Below are 13,882 nucleotides of genomic sequence, written 5' to 3'. Positions count from 1 at the left end.
GATCAGCAAGCATCAGGACACAATATCAAATTGAGGCAAGGGAACTTCCACAAGGAGCAGGGTTCATCCTGCAAAGTTTCTGGGGTGTCACCACACAATAAATATTGGGAAGCAAGTTATCACTCCATGAATTGAAGACACTGTGCAAGTGGCTAACAATAATGAGAAACAAGGAAGCATAGGGTAGCAACAGAACCTTACATTGGCTATTTCACATCAGAAGATTTGAGTAACAGTATGCCATTTGATTGGCTTTCCTGGTAAATTTCGTTGCCTGAAGAATGTTGAGTTTTTGAGGTTGAGTAAGTTGGAGCATGTTCACTGTTCCTATAAAAATCATGGATCAGTTGGATGGGGTTGGTAAACAGAGTGCAATGATATTTGGATGAACTGAATGGCTTCCCATTACTGTCATCCACTCCTGTCAGAGAAATATGGGTACATCTCATGAACTTAAAAGTCCAAGTTGAAAATATGATCTAGTGACGCTGGTGGACAGCACCAGGGCACTGACCCAGCACCGAGACCCAGTCCAGTCCATGTTCACTCGAAATCACATACAAAATAAATTAAGCAATCCTGATAGCTGTTGACCCGCCCACCATTGGGTCTGCCAACAGTTTCGAACCAGCCCCGTGCTGCCCCACAAGGAATAGTCTTGACCTGTGACTTTTCCATGCCTAATCCACAGAAATGACTTTGCTGAATGTTCCACCTCGGTCCCATGGAGCTGGTTTACTCTGTTGCAGTTAAGTTCTCCAACTGGGAATTAACTTGTGAAACACTGTCCCGTTCCATTGAAAGGAATTGAAACCAATTAATCATTGTGATTCAAACTCATAACTCCTTTTTCAATCATGAGGTGTGGCTGTGAGTGTCAGGGGCAGTACTTATTGTCCATCCCAAGTACAACTAAAATAACGTGTTTCCGAGGGCAGTATTAATCAACCACATTGGTGTGGGACTGGAGCCTCATATGGTCCAGACCAGATGAAGAGGGCAGGTTTCCATCTCAAAGGGATTGAAATGAAGCAGTTTGGTTTTTATGATAATTATGCAGCTTCATGGTCACTTTTACTGACACCAACTTCTTATTTCCAGGTTTTGTAAGAACTGAATTCAAATTCTCAAATTGCAATGATGGGATTTGAACTCAGGGTACACAGAATGGTTAGTTCAAGCCTTTGGATTGCTGGACCTGTAGTATAACACTATAACACTAAACTACTGTACCCCAAAATGCTCTGGTATTTATTATTCTGTCTTATAGGAAGAATGAAACTGCAATGTGCCTCACATTACATGTTGCATCCTGGGTGTTCGATCAGCTAAACAAAACAATCTCACTTTGCCATTTTTTAAAACGCCAAAAGTTACCATAAACATGAAAGCCTAGCAGAAATGTGGTTATAATGCAGTTTGTTTGTATCTAACAGGTCAGTTCAGTGAGAACTAGTCTCAACTATCTTTAGATTAGGAAAGATCACCCAATAAGTTCTCATTGTTTCTTAAAGCTGTGGTTCACTTCTTCTGGCTCAGAGTTAGAAGATTGTAGGGCAGAGACTTGAGCACAAAATGCAGGTTGACAGCAGTGTGGTGCTGCAAAATGCTGCACTGTCAGAGGTGCTGTCTTTTGGGTCAGATGTTAAATCAAGGCCTTGTCTACCTTCTAAGGTGGGTGCTAAGAACCCATAGCACTATTCTGAAAGAGCAGGGCAATTCTCTGATGTCCTGGTTATTATTTATCCTACAACCAATAACAATAAACCAGCTGATTGGGTCACATTGATGTTTGGGAGGCACTGCTGTGCGAAAATTGGTGGCTATGCTTCATGCATTACAACCGTGACAACATTTCAAGTGCTGTAAAACACTTTGGGATAGTCTGAGGTCTTGAAAGGTGCCATATAAATGCAAGTTCTTTCTTTCCTTATAGACAGGAACAACAACAAAAAGGGTCTGTTTTTCACTGGTGGAAATAATGAAGGTGTGGTGATTCAATTGAGACAAAATATGAATAAGAACATGTTTGACTTTTGGTGAGGTGAGAGGAGATATTCTGAAGTTCACCTCCAGTGTCATGGATCTTCTGGGCATAGCAACTGGTGGAGATTTGGATGGTTCACAGTATGTGCCTTTCTATTTAAATTGAGGCAACTTCCTTTACAACTGGGCACTTGAGACAACCCAGTCCTCTGCTATTTGCTACACCCTGGTGAGCCAGGCAGTAGGTACAGCCTCAGAGAATGTCCCCTTTACTCTGCAGCAAGAGTCCAGCATTAATGTTTATGGCATGTATGTGATGAGGCTTGATGCAATTGCCGATTTCACGACCCTGTCCAGTTTTCTGTAATTTTTTTCACTTATTTTCACCTCATGTCTTCCTGTGCCATGGACCAACCCTAACCTGAGAGGGTAACCAGGTGATCTGTGCTCATCACCATGCTTTGGCTGACCACTGGGGAGGATGACCCACAAGTATTACCTCTCACTATTGGTGAAAACCCCTGACCCAAAGGCATGGCCGAGATTGGGAACTCATGGTGTGGAGGATTGTGTCAATTCTCAGCATAATGTTCACCAGTAACTATGGAAAAATAGATTGATGGAAAGAAAAGAAAACTGAAATATGATGCTTTTTTTATCAGAATGCATGGAGGGTGGGGGGAAGAAACAAACTGACTCTTAGGACTAAGATGCAGGTTTATGAGGCCTGTGTTCTCAGCAACTTGTTTTATCCTGTGAAGCATAAGTGATTTACAGCAATCAAGAAAGGAAGCTCAACCACTTTCATGTTCAAAGTCTGAGGCACATTCTGGGCATCTCATGGAAGGACAAAATCACGAATGGGACAATCCTCTCAAAGTCAAATCTCCCAAGTGTGTTCACACTCATTGAGCAGAGACGACCTCACTGGCTCGGGCACATTCTCGGGATGGAAAGACGGGCACATTCCCAAGGATATCCTGTAATGGAAGCTAGACAGAGCCGGAAGACAAGCAGGCCACCCAAAGTCCCACTTTGATGTTGCTTGCAAGCATGACATGAATGTTTTCACACGTGGGAGACATTAGCTAACAACATAGGGAAAAGGCCAGGTCACCTGTTAGCCAGCATGCACCACCATGACGATCAGTGGCTACAACAGCTAGGTAACAGGCCCCAACACTGAAAGTAGCAGCCCACAACACCAGATAATGCCTCATGTGCAGCACTTGTGGCAGAACTTGCCTTTTGCTGATTTAGTTTTCTCAGCTATCAGTAAAATGTGCACCATATGAAACAAGCCCATCACTAATGGATTTGCTGCATGTCCATCTTCTCATGGCGATGAAAGAATGCCAATGACACCAAAATAAAAAAGTCAAGATGGGAAAAGACTGTTTGTAATGTGGAAGGTCTCCCCTCCAATACCCCATCATTATATCCAACTGTCTCTTGAACTTTCCTGACTATTATATTAGCTTGTAAATGTTTATCACTCTTTGAGCAAGGAATTTTTCTAATAAATCTTTTTTTATACTTCACTGGTATCCATATAATAATCTACTTTTGGATGAGATGTAAACCTGTGTCTCAGCAGGTGGATGTAAAAGGTCTCACAGCACTATTTTGAAGAAGTGTAGGGGAGTTGTATCCAATGTCCTGGTTAATATTTACACCTCAACCAACATCATTAAAACAGATGATCTGCTTATTATCTTATTGCTGTTTTTTTATGATCATTCTGTATATAAATTGGCTACCGTAGTTTCAATATTATAACAATGACTGCACTTCAAACAGTACATCATTACCTCATTAGCTGTAAAATGCTTTGGAATGCCCTGAGGTTGTGAAAGACACCAAACAAATGCAGGTTCTTTCTTTCTATAATCTAAGGTTTAAGACTTTCTATCTTTCCTCACCAGTCTGCTCTACAAAGCATGGTGATCAAGAATGGACAGATATTCCAAGTGCTCAACACAGTTTCTGTAGACCAAACTTCACTAATGTAACTATAGAGTAATTTTAATCCTCAAAAATGGGTGGATTTGGACAGGTTTAGAAATGAAAACATTATAAATCTGAAACTGCAGCACAACCTAGTTTGAACTCTTCTGTTTTTAAAGGAATAGCACAAAGGGCGGGCAACCAATATGCTTGCAGATTGTCAAAACCTTTTAAGGAGGCAATATGTCTCCTTTTTATCAGGATATCTATTTTTAACCAGTCAGCTGGATTGCCAGGGCCTCGATAAACCCAACAGGTAAAAGGAGAAAAGAAGGAGTAAACTCATCAGGTAAGTGCCTTTCCAGCACTGCTTGTGGGCCGAGGAACAGGGGTATCTCCCAAAGGCACAACACGCTAACCTATGAACACATCCACCTCCACAATCTCCTCTGATATCCCCCTTCATTACCGAACCCCACCCATGATTGACCCCAAAATCATTGATCCTCTGCCCATGATTACCCTCTCCCCTCTCGCAATTATTGACTCCCCAATCTCCAACCAATTTCTCTCCAATCACCCCTTGATTTTCCACCCCTTTATGATCATCCCTGACCCTCCCAAACATGCTGCATGCACCCTTATGATCTCTGCACCCAACGTTCACGAAATCTCCCTCCTCCTGGACTGCAGCCTTTTTTGGAATGTTCACACTGGCCCGTGGGCAGAGAGATCAGCCAATAGGACGGGCTTCCTGACAGAGAGCCTGTCCATAGAAACCCTGCTTACCATGACCTTTGGGAAAATCCAGACTACCTATAAACCCTCCCCTGTTCCAAACCCTGGCCCCAGTAAATATTGGAGCCTATGAGCCAAATTTTCGCTCCTGGGTCAGGGGTACAGGAGTCGGGAAAATTCCCACCTCTGGAAATCCAACTCAGGGCATGTGCCCCAAATGGTTTGATTTTCATTCCAGGAGAGGAGAGGGTGGAGGGGAGTGTAGGTGCGAAATGAAGTTGGGCAGCTGAGCTGGGCTGTTTAAAAGGCTCTTTATAGCCCATATGCCAACATTGTGCTCTGGGACTGAATCAAAAACAGCCCTGAACCCCTCACCCTTCACATCCCCTCACCACCCCCTAACACACACACACACACATGCCCCATCCATGCCAACTCATGGCTCCCACCCTTGGCTCCTCATACTCTTTTTTAAAATGTATTTGTTCATGGGATGTGGGTGTGCCTGGCTGGGCCCTCAAAGGGCTGCCAAAAGAGTACTTGGACCTCTCCAAAAGGTTACCCTATCTCTCCAACTGAGTCCAAGAACTTTAATCCTTTTGCTGAAATTTCTAAAGCACACGAATCATGTTTTGGGCATCCCGCTAATGAAAATTGTGTCAAAGAGTACAAACTATGACCCATCCTCTTCACTACCTTCACCTCTCCTGCCTCCACCAAGGGAAAATAGTGGGTGCTGGGTTCTAGGGTGAGACATCCAGAATCAGGGCTCTGACGCCATTTTGACTAAGTCAGAGACCCCTTCCATCCCCACAAAAATTTGGGCCTGTGTCTCCAACATCTTCTGCACATTGATTCCAATATTGAAGTTATCAAATCTGCTGCTATTCCCTGGCTGCTTTGAACATCTCCCTTCTGCTGATTCTATTCCCCTCATTAGATACTTTTGTCGCTCAGAGGGCTGGTGGTTGGCTACCAACCTGTTACCCTGCACTGGTGTAGATCATTTCCACCCCATTTCTTTCAACCCAACTTCACTTTTGCTTTCATCAGTGTTGAACTTAATTTGCCATTTGCCTAATTAAATAATTGAAATTAATCCTTCTGCAAGTTATTGATCATCCTATTCGCTTCCTAGTTTCCATTTATTTCCTGGAAAGATAACAAGCCAATGAAAAGGTCATATAAGAAACATCAGGGGCAGAATTTTCTCGCTAGCTGGGGGTGGTGGGCAAGGGGGGAGGGGGTGCGGAGTGGGAGCAGAAGCGGGTGGGCGTGGATATGCGGGTGGGCTAATTAAGACCCGCCCAGCATGAATCAGAGCTCCCGAGGACAGTCGGAGTGGGCTGGTGGTGGGACTGCAACAACCATCGGGTCCAATGGTGACCCGGGCGGCCTGTTTTAAAAAGCTGCTGCTGCCTTTCAAAGGCTGTGAATCGTGGCCAGCGGAAGGGCTCCTCAGAGCGCTGCTGGTGAGCAGGCCAGGCAGGAGGGTAGGGCAGGAGGTCACTGCGCCCCTCGTTTTTCGGACGATTGCCTTGCTGGCCTCCTCGAGGAGGTGGCAGCTCGGTGGGAGGTGCTGGTCCCCGAGGATGGGAGGAAGAGGCCCCCCCCAGCATGACCAACCATGCCTGGGAGGAGGTGGCGGAGGTGGTGAGCTCCCGTGATGTGGTGCGGCGCACCTGGGTCCAGTGCCGCAAGCGCTTCAATGACTTGTTGTGCTCGGGAAGGGTGAGTGCCATGTTGGCATTGGTCACTTAACCCAGCAGGTAGGCTTTCCCCCACGTTAACTGATCCAATGTCCTTGTTCTTCCTTTCAGCATCATCGGAGCAGGGCCGGGAGGAGGAGCAGCAGGGGCCCCCTCTCACACCTGAGGGCCCTGAGGTCTCACCGGCGTCACACCATCTCTGCCAGGCAGGCACCAGTGCAGACACTAGCACCTCGGTTGGAATTAAATCTTTGGCTAGTGTCCCGGGGCACAGCAGTGAGGGCACTTCACACTCGCTGGAGGAGCTGGTGGAGACAGAGAGTGCCCATGGCGCCAGCAGTCGGAGGACTGCAGGGGACCAGGCACATGCTCAGTTGGTGGCTGATGATGTGCCTCTGGAGTTGTCCACGATGCAACAAATGCAGGAAATATGGCCGGGTGTGCGGGAGCATCTGGGGAGATACATGAGGCTACGCTTGGCTTGGTGTCCGTGGTGGAGGAGTCTACATGGACCATCGCCGATGCAATGAGCCTCATGGTCGAGCGCCATGTGTCCTCCTTGGAGAGAGTGGTGACTCTCGTGGAGAGGCTCCTCCAGGAGACCAATCAAGGCTTCCTGGGGATGTACTCAGACCAGCAAGCCCTCACATCGGCAATGACATCAGCTGGTCAGTGCCAGTGTGGGGGATGGTTTGGGCGCCAAGTTTCCCAGCTTGGTGCCCATCCATCTATGGTGAGCAGGAAGGTCCGAATCAACCTTATATCAGCGCAACAGCTGACTGGCATCTCTGCGGGCACCTCTCAGGGCGCTCTGGATGAGGGCGGCAGCTCCTCCGCTCTCTGTCAGTGACTGTCGCATCCGGTGAGGTTGCGTTGCCTGGGGAAGTGCCAGCTGTGGAACTGGCCACTCCCTCCTAGGCGGGGCCAGCACAGGCTCCATGGGCCAGAGGACAGCCACCAAGGTCATCGCGGCCAACAGGACAGCACAGTGAGCAGGCTGGCTCAGATACCAGTGCCAGCAAGAGGTCAGCAACAAGGCATAGTACCCGAAAACATAATCATGAGGCACCTTAAGCACACCACGGGTTTATCACTGGTGTTTTTGTGTTGGCCCGCAATGAGGTTTTTATGAGTTGGTGTGATTTTTAACACATTTGTCATTCTGTTTCATTGTTTCTTTGGCTGCAATATTAAATTCAGACATGTGACCATGGCTGAGTTTTGTATGACATTCAACTTTATTAACAAGGACTTTAGTTAATGTTCCTAACCAGGCAGATTTTGCACTCAGGTATTGAGTATGGAGTCTGCATCCCAGGCTTGTCCTGGAGGTCCATCTGTGGTGTGCTAGCTGAAGGTTCATTGGATTAAAGCCTCCTGGGTGTCCCTGCCTCCCTGGAGTATACCCGGGTCAGCATCTACCCCCTCAGCATTTCCCTGTGCCTGCTCATTCTCGGACTCACTGCTGGACTCATCGTCTGAAGCCACAGCCATTGCTTCTACATCTTCTTCGTTCACTGTGTTCCCCCCTTTCCAGCGCAAGATTGTGGAGAATGCAAAATGCAACCACTATCACCAAGACACGATCTGGGGGGTACTGGAGTGCGCCCCCTGAGCGGTCCAGGCATCGGAAGCTCATCTTGAGAAGACCAATGGCTCTCTCCACCACAGCCCTTGTGGTGCCATGGCTCCTATTGTACCGCTGCTCACCTTCTGTTCTTGGATGGTGGAGAGGCGTCATGAGCCAACTTCTGAGGGGATGGCCCTTGTCACCCAGCAGCCATCCATCCAGCCGGGCTGGAGCACTGAAGAGCCCCGGCACCTGGGAGTGTCTGAGAATGTAGGTGTTGTGGGAGCTGCCTGGGTACCTTGCACAGACTTGTAGAATCAGCATCCTGTGGTCACACACTATCTGCACGTTCATGGAGTGGAAGACCTTCCTGTTGACAAAGTCACTAGGCTCACCTGCTGGCGCCTTGATGGCCACATGTGTACAGTCTATAGCACCCTGGACACGGGGGAAGCCAGCAATGGCTGCGAAGCCTCTGGCTCACTGTGTCTGGCTGGCCTGGTCCCAGCGGTAGTGGATGAAGGTCTGAACAGAGCGTCTGTAAACTGCTTGACACAAGTGTGGACAGCTGATTGGGAGACACCGTAAAGATCACCCACCGAGCCCTGGAAGGAGCCAGAGGCATAGAGATGACCTTCAGAGCCACTGGCATGGGGTGTCCACCCACACAGTTAGGTGAGATCTCAGGCTCAATCATCTGACAGATAGAGTTGACTGTCTCCCTTGAGAGACGGAGCCTCCTTCAGCACTGCGCCTCAGACATATTGAGGTAGCTACTTCGCCGCCTGGAAATCCTGGCAGCAGGATAGTGGTGTCTTCTGCGGCCTCTTCCACCTTGGACAACCTCTTGGCCCTGCACCCCTTGTGACTGTACCTGCGCCTGGCCTCCCAAAAGTGGGTCCTCTGGAGGCTGCATGTGCACTCCTGACCTCCTCCCCCTTCTAGCCCTCCCTTCCTCCTCAGAGGAGCTGCCTCCAGTGGAGAGTTCAACTCCCTTCCCAGGCTAAAGGAAGACTTCCTGAAACCTGCAGGCCCAAAAATGATTCTTCACTGCAGAGTGCTGACCTGAAGGCTGTGAGTCCAGACCAAGCAGCTGGTATGTGTTTTAAAGTATTGCAGATCACTCAGGCAAGTATCAGTAACTTTGGAAGCAGCGAGTTGCAGCAGCCACCAAAGAGACATCCTCCAATGAGCTCGGGGCTGAGCTGGGCTCCAAGCCCTACCAAGTTGATTGGTCAATAGGTGATGCCTGTTCTGCTGAGTATTCCCAACACCATTTGTTATTATCTTGTGCCGCAGCATCTGTAGTGTTTCGCTTTTGCTGTTTAATGAGAACAGTTTGGTGCAATTTTCTCTGGCGTTTCTGATACCAGGTGACCATTCTGTGCTTCATTTCACCCTGTGTTTTATTGTCACTCCCGAAAGAATGGGAAGAATGAAACTGCTTGGCTGTTTAATGAGGTAAAGTGAGCCCACCGGCTCGGAGCCCAGCTCAGCCCTGAGCTCATTGGAGGACGTCTCTTTGGTGGCTGCTGCAACTCACTGCTTCCACTCAAATGGTGCCTGATACTGAATTTATCACATGCCCTCAGAATAATACAGATTGGCATGAGCAACTAACACACTCGGCGTATGTGAGATAAGCAACTCATGGTCTCATACATCCAAGGAGCATAGTGCAGCTACAACGATAACCATTCAAAATCCTATTTCCTAGTTTAGGAATTTATTCTTCCCCACCATGTTCATCATAGGAGCCTGTTCAACCACTCAGAACATGACTGATCTGTATTTATCCACCCTTCTTCCATATCCCTTAATGTTGCCTAACAAAAATCTATCTCTCAGTTTTGACATTTTCAACTGACTTACACTTAATAGTTTTTAGGTGGAGAGAGTTCTAAACTTTTATAATCTATTGTGTGAAGAAATACTTCCTGGCATCACTCCTGGACTCTAATTTTAGGCTTATGTTTGGGACTCACATGTCTGAGACAGTTTCTCTCTAACTACCCTATCAAATCCTTAGAAATACTTAATTAGATCAACGCTTAACTGACTATACTCAAGAGAATACAAGCCAAGGCAATGCAACTGTCTTCATAATTTAAGTTTCTTTAAGTCCTGTTATCATTCTGGTGAATCGTGCTGCACCGCCTCCAAGCCAATACATTCTTCCTGAACTGAACGCAGAGCGCCTGGTGCATTTTAATCAGACTTTTATTCAACTCAGGCATCACAGTTCAGTGAAGTATGAGAATCTCAAGAGTTAGGGAACCATCACGAGACTGTTAATTGTTCACATTTCTACCCAGTGATTTCGAACGGCCATATGAAAGGATTGTGTGTGTACTGAGGGGAATGCTGCATTGTTGGAGGTACCATCTTTCAGCTGAGACCTTAAACTGAGGCCCCGTTTGTCCTCTCAGATAGATGTAAAAGATCCCGAGGCACTATTTTGAAGAGCAGAGGAGTTATTCCCAGTGTCCTGGAAAATGTTTATCCCTCAACCGACATCACTAAAACTGTTTCTATGACCATAACCTCATTTCTGTTTGTAGGATCTTGCTGAGTGCAAACCAGTTGCTGCATTTCTTATATTGCAAAGTGATTACACTTCAAAATTAATTAATTGGCTGTAAAGTGCTTTGAGGTGTCTTAGGGTCATGAAAGGTGCTATATAAATGCAAGTGTTTTTTTTTCTAAATGTACTTAGCTTAGTCACCACTTAGTCACACTTTAACGTAAACTATTCAGTGAAATAAAAGAGAAACTGCACTTACAGCATCTTCCAGCTGTGTTTCTCCTTGACAGGATGAATCCTATTAATACCTCAACAGGTTTTAAATTGTCTCCTCTTCGCAAGGCTGTACATATCCTATGCGTGCATCCATTAGTATTTTACAGATGCGACAGTATTCAGATTACAGTCACAACAAATTCACTAGCTGGCCTGCTCCCCTGATTTCACTTGCTTCAGGCTGACACTTTTCCTTGGGATGTCTGATTACGATACATCAGCAAACTTAGTTTGATCCACCTGAGCAGCCCACAACACCTACCTGCTAGTGAGCGGTTACCTTGTGCAAAGAACACAGCCTTACCCTGTAGCATGCCAATAGGCCACAAGAGTCATACGGACTCGAAACGTTAACTGTGTTCCTCTCTGCAGATGCTGTCAGACCTGCTGAGTTTTTCCAGCTATTTTTGTTTTTACCACAAACTCTGATGCAGCATCTGCCATTTGCAACTGCCCCCAACTCACAGCAAAACCACATAAAGCACAGAAGCACTGTATTTGTTATGTTACGCTGTCAGCTATTGCGCAGTTGGTAGCACTTTGACAGCACCTTCCAAATGTGCAGCCTCTACCACCTAGAAGCACCAGGGCAGCAGGTACATGGGAACACCTTCACCTGCAAGTTCCCCTCCAGGCCGCTCACCATCCTGACTTGGAACAATGTCACCGTTCCTTCGCTGTCGCTGGGTCAAAAACGGGGGACAGCACTGTCGGTGTACCTACACCACATGGACTGCAGCCGTTCAAGAAGGCAGCTCACCACCACCTTCTCAAGGGCAGCTAGGGATGGGTAATAAGTTTTGGCTTTGCCAGCAATGCCCTCACCCTATGAAAGAATAAAACTCTTGCCTTTCTGTGAGAGGATCATGGGTTCAATGTGCTCTCCAGCAACTTGTTAATCTAGGTTTGACACTCCAGTGCAGTACTGGTGTGTTACTGCCTTTTGGATGAGACATTAAACCAAGACCCTGCCTCAGACCCACAGCACTATTCAAGGAAAGAACAGCGGAGATCCCCCCTCTTGTCCGGGCCAAAATTTATCCCTTAACCAACATCTAAAATATATAAAAACAAAAAAACTGCGGATGCTGGAAATCCAAAACAAAAACAGAATTACCTGGAAAAACTCAGCAGGTCTGGCAGCATCAGCGGAGAAGAAAAGAGTTGACGTTTTGAGTCCTCATAACCCTTCAACAGAACTTGAGTTCGAGTCCAAGAAAGAGTTGTAATATAAGCTGGTTTAAGGTGTGTGGGTGGGGGCGGAGAGAGAGAGAGAGAGAAGTGGAGGGTGTTGGTGTGGTTGTAGGGACAAACAAGCAGTGATAGAAGCAGATCATCAAAATATGTCACCAACAATAGAACAAAAGAACACATAGGTGTTAAAGTTGGTGATATTATCTAAACGAATGTGCTAATTAAGAATGGATGGTAGGGCACTCAAGGTATAGCTCTAGTGGGGGTGGAGAGAGCATAAAATATATTATCTGACCATTTACCTCAGTGCTCTTTGTGGGAGTTTGCTGTGTGCAAATTGGCTTTTGCATTTTGCAACATTGCAACAGTCACTACAGTTCAAAAGTACTTTGTTTAGTAAAGTACTTTGAAATACCCTGAGGTTGCGAAAGGCTCAATCTAAATGCAAGTTCTTCTTTCTTTCTTAACATGGCCAGTAAGGTCACAGCCAACACATCAGATGAATTAACCTTGTGCAGTATGATTTTCCCCAAAGTATCTATAACCCTGTCAAAAACAACCCAATGCACGTCTTCACTGCGGTAATCAGTGGAGTTACTTCTCCTGAGCAGCAACTTGCCAGGGTGTGACACCCACACGGACATGTTGCACTCTCTAATGTTGCTGCTCGGAAACCTGCAAATAACACAAGTGCTACACTCATTCGTAATTGTAACTCTCAGACTGTGGTTTGTCCTGTTAAATAGATGGACTTGTATGGCTGGTTAAACTGACATAACTGGCTGGCAATAGGGAATCATTTACAGTTACCCAGATCCATGGGCTCATCGAGCAGTACAGCTTTTCTGAAAACCAGGCAACATTGTACTTGAAGTAATAAGGTACATATTATTCATTGGAACATAGGATTGGGAAGAGGCTAATCAGCCCCTTGGGCCCATTTCACCATTCAGTTAGATCATGGCTGATCTGTACCTCAGCCCCATTTACCCACCTAAACTCCATATCCCTTAGCGAACAAAAAACTATCGAGTTCAGTCTTGAAAACTCTAATTGACCTCCAACATCCATAGCCTTTTGGAAGAGAGAGTTCCAGATTCCTACCACTCTTTGAGCAGAACTGTTTTCACTCCTAACCCAAACATTTTGTAGTTTTGTTCCCTTGTTCTTGATTTCCCCCACTAGAGAAAACAGTTTCTATCTATTCTACTAAAGCATTTTATCATTCTAAACACCTTGAAGGAATCATCCCTCAATGTCCTAAACTCAAGGGAATGAGTCAAGTGTTGAGTGCAGGTACTTGGCAGTTACCTGAAGGACTAACTGAGCCCAAGTACGTCATGCAATCAGGAACAGAATTCTCCCCTTTGCAGAAGAGAGCAGAACTTCTGCTAGCCCTCTAGGGTCATAATCCTGTGCTGAGGGGCTCATCGGCTACACATAGGAATCTCCAAATGACATTCCTGTTGCTGAGTGCAAGCCCGCCAGTGAGGAAGCTCTGGGTGCTGCAGCAGGGAAGGAGCTGGGTTGCATCACAAGTGGTGGTGAGGGACCCTCAAGGCACAGGAGAACTCTAAAGATGCTGGGAACTGAAGGCAGAGGCAGTGCTAGTTCTGGCTAGAGGGGCCTAGCTGGGAAACCAGGAAATTTCGACATGCCTGGTCTAAAGACCGAGTCAGGAACTTCCCAGACTCTCAGGCTGCACCCGGAGGCTGAACAAGGAGGCTGGAGGCTGTTGAGTTCTTCGGTTTATTGCAAACATACCAATTACACAACAGGGATTGGTAAAACATGAACGTGGGTGAGTTATTTGAAGATAAGACTACATATGCATAATGGTAACTGGGAAGTCAGGTAACATGTCTGACCTATAGGACTCCTGCTCTGTTGTGTCTACAGAGTCATTATGTATCACATCTTGTCTTGTGCTGGGTAGTG

This window comes from Carcharodon carcharias, chromosome 18 (genome assembly GCF_017639515.1).
Source record: "Carcharodon carcharias isolate sCarCar2 chromosome 18, sCarCar2.pri, whole genome shotgun sequence".
In the NCBI taxonomy this organism is placed as follows: Eukaryota; Metazoa; Chordata; class Chondrichthyes; order Lamniformes; family Lamnidae; genus Carcharodon; species Carcharodon carcharias.
Note: the sequence above shows the minus strand (reverse complement) of the source record.